Source organism: Octopus bimaculoides, chromosome 8 (assembly GCF_001194135.2).
Source record: "Octopus bimaculoides isolate UCB-OBI-ISO-001 chromosome 8, ASM119413v2, whole genome shotgun sequence".
NCBI lineage: Eukaryota > Metazoa > Mollusca > Cephalopoda > Octopoda > Octopodidae > Octopus > Octopus bimaculoides.
Window position 1 is genome coordinate 87,898,202 of NC_068988.1, and position 3,750 is coordinate 87,901,951.

The 3,750-nt window shown below is 37.0% G+C and overlaps 1 protein-coding gene across 1 annotated transcript in view; it reads right to left on the minus strand.

The window, feature by feature from the left end:
• Positions 1 to 3,750, minus strand: part of LOC106880431 (tetraspanin-18) — a 535,121-nt gene that overhangs the window by 318,465 nt on the left and 212,906 nt on the right. The gene's annotated exons all lie outside the window — the stretch shown is intronic.

The following is a 3,750-nucleotide window of genomic DNA, read 5'->3' on the forward strand; positions in this document are numbered from 1 at the left end:
AAAACATATTTTTCCAATATGAAATCTGATCTAAAATCTATACCACAGTCAGTTCTTACGAGTGGTTTTGATATCGATATGGACTTTTTCAAGATTTTTCATATAATGTCTAACAGTTTAACTGTCTAAGATTACATATAACGGATCACATGGTCTAATTCTTAGTCTTTCAGCCTCCTTCCCCGCCTCACTCTATTTCTCATTTTGTCTCTGTCTGACTGTTTCTCTCTAATCTCTCTCTCTCTCTCTCTCTCTCACCCCTCTTCCAACGTTCTTCTACACATTTTAAACATGTTTCAACTGGAACTTATTCTTCAGTAGATTTACCTGTCAGTCAATGAGTGTCTGTCTGAATCTTTGTCTTCTTTTACTAAATTTGTCTGTCTGTCTGTATGTTTGTCTGCCTGCCTGCCTGCCTGCCTGTCTGCCTGTCTGTTTGTCTGTTTCTGTCTGTTTCTTTCTGTTTCTCTCTACTTCTGTCTTCCCCTCTCTTCCCGCGATATCTCTTGTCTGCAACGAAATGGGACTTATCTAATCGTGTGTGTGTGTATGCGTGCATATACATACATACATACATACATACATACATACATACATACATATACATACATACATACAAACATACATAGATACATACATACATACATACATACATACATACATACTTGAAATTAAACACAAAGAGTGACTGTATTATCACTGATAGAATACAATATCGCAAAGGCATATTCCAAGGGAACAGCCTCCCTGTGATGTTTATACTTTCTGTAAACCCCTTATCATTCATATTAAGGAAGTCTGAAGGGCATCTCACTGGTTCACAAGGAAACAGAAATACCAAAATTACAAACTGTTTCTTTGCGGATGACTTGAAACTTTATGCAAAGAATATGTATGAGATGAAAAAGAGCCTTGACCTAGTTACCACATTCCCAAACGATGTAGGGTTGGAGTTTGGTCAGGATAAATGTTGTTATATGGTGGTGAAGAGGGAGAAAACTATAAATCAGACTAGTAACATCTCCATCAATGATTTGACTGTTTCCTCTACATCTGACGAGAATGTTGCAGGTATCTAGCGGCGGATGAAAAGATGTCTTACAATGGCACCTGTAACAAAATACCTGTCACTAAAGAAAATTACAGCCGAATAAAGAAAATTTGGACCTCAGAATTCTCTGCATTGAATAAAACCCACAATGGCCCACAATGTGGCTCACAGTGGCCCACAATGTGTTTGCAGTGCCAGTACTCATACCAACATTTGGGCTACTTGATTGGACGCTTGATGAGATCCGAACCATTGATATGAAAACTCAAAAAATACTAACAAGCGCACATAATTTCCACATAAACAGTGACAGATGCTTAACATCGATCCAAAATGCCTTTGAATATCGTGTCATATCCTTTCGGCAACATCATTTAACCACCAAGTGTCGAAGCGCATACATGAGGCTGATAACATCAAAAGACTTGGAAGGCAGCTTTTGAGCAACACTCTTTGTCTGATAACCTAGAATACATGCCCAAAGAAGTCGCACGACTCTACCGCAACATATCAGGTGAAAGGGTGAGCCTATATGAGCAGAATACTATGTATGGATATCCTAGAAAGCTCCGAGATGATAGTAACATTGATCACCAAAGCAGTCCAGTAGCATGGAACACTAACCGAGTTATTACCTCTCACTTTGAAAGGTATGCGTTTGCAATCCAGGAACAAGAAATATCAACTAAGTACCAGATGCACAAATGGGATAGAGATGCAGGAAAAGCAAATAAAATGGGATAACCAATGCAGACTTTGCAGAGTTAACACTGATGATATCACCCACATTATAAGCAGTAGTCCGAAAATATCATCACGGTATTATCTACTGATGAGACATGATGTTGTAGCTAGGATACTCTATAATGAAATCCGCCGGAAGGATAACCCCGAGGACATAGAAATTAGAACACACAGGATGGCAAAATCCATAGCCACTCATAAGAAGAAGGAGTACTCGTGGAATGTCCCAGTGAAGACTTCAATAAATTGTAAGCACAGCGGACCTTATATAAGGATTTGGGATGAGAAGAGAATCTATTTATAATTGTGAAAATTAGCTGCCCAGCGGATGTTAGCATAAAGTTGAAGATCAGTGAAAAGAGAATATCTACGCTGAAGTATTGAGAAATCTGCAGTTACTCTATCCAGATTACAAGTACTGGTTTATACTTGTAATTATTGGAGCCCTGGGATATGTAATACACTGCCTAAATATCTGTCTGGAGAAATTAGGCTTCTCAAAATCAGAAAAGAGAAAGCTAATTCGATCCAATCCATCACTAGAACTGTAAAAAATCTGTAAAATTTATCGTTTGAATATATATGAGCATGTCTAGATATGCTACTATATACATGAGAAAACATGCATAAAACAAAACACACAAATCTGCAAATATACACACATATATATATACAGGAAAGAAACCGGTTCTTTCTCTATTGGCAAGAAATCTTGAAATAAAACTGAGCAATGACATACATATTTATACACGTACATAATGCATACATACATGCATACATATATGCATATATACATGCATACATACAAGCATACGTACATACATGCATATATATATGCATACATATATACATGCATGCATACATACATACATACATACATACATACAAGCTCAAAGAATACTGGTGGACCATTCCTATCAAAACATCTGTGAAGTGCACTCTAAACAGGCCGGATACTGTTGCTTGAGAGAGACAAAAAATAGCATGGACGGTCATAGAGGCCAGCTGTCTCGCTGAAGTAAATACCTCTGAAAATCAGAGAAAGAAGTTAACCAATGACAACTGCTTAGAAACCTCCAGCTTCTATGTCCGGATTACAAAATTACATTTATGCCAATGATAATTGGAGCGCTTGGTTTTGTAAGTAAATGCCTAGCTGTCAGTCTGAATATGCTTGGATTTTTAGAAAAAGAAATAAACCAACTGATTCGCACATCACAAGTATAATCTGTAAGCGGAACAGGAAGACTGTGCAAGACTTTACTTAGGTTAAAAATGTGACATTGTTTTCGTTATCTACATTCCAAAGATAGAGCTTTTTATCTTTGTTAGAAATCAGCTCCTTCTTCAGAGGAAAAATTTAAATGATTAAATACCTACATACATACATACATACATACATACATACATACATGACATCTCACTTCGAAGGCTACATCCATGCAATCTATGAGCAAGCGGTCCCCATCAAGCACCTTCAGAACAAAAAGCAGAAAACGTTGACGGGAAACCAATATAGGCTGTGTAAGACCAAAACTGAAGACACCAACCACAATATTGCAAAATGTGAGAGAATTCTTGCAGACATTATCTTCCTATGGTGAAGGGGGCGGCGTAAACACATACACACATATATACACATATATATGTATATAATATATATTTATTTATGTGTGAGGATCTGTGTATAAATGACTGTGTGTATAACTCTCTTTGTCTCTGCTTCCGTGTCTGTCTTTCCTCCCTTCTCTTTCTTTTTCTCTCTCTGTGCATATATATATATATATATAGGAAGAATTCACAAAAAAAAAAATAAAGGACGAAGACAGGTGGTGTAGAAAACAAACAGATGTATTAATATAACGCTCGGGAATTGAAAAAGTCTTTTAACGTTTCGAGCCTACGCTCTTCCACAGAAAGGAACACAGAAGGAAACAAGGAGAGAAAATATATAT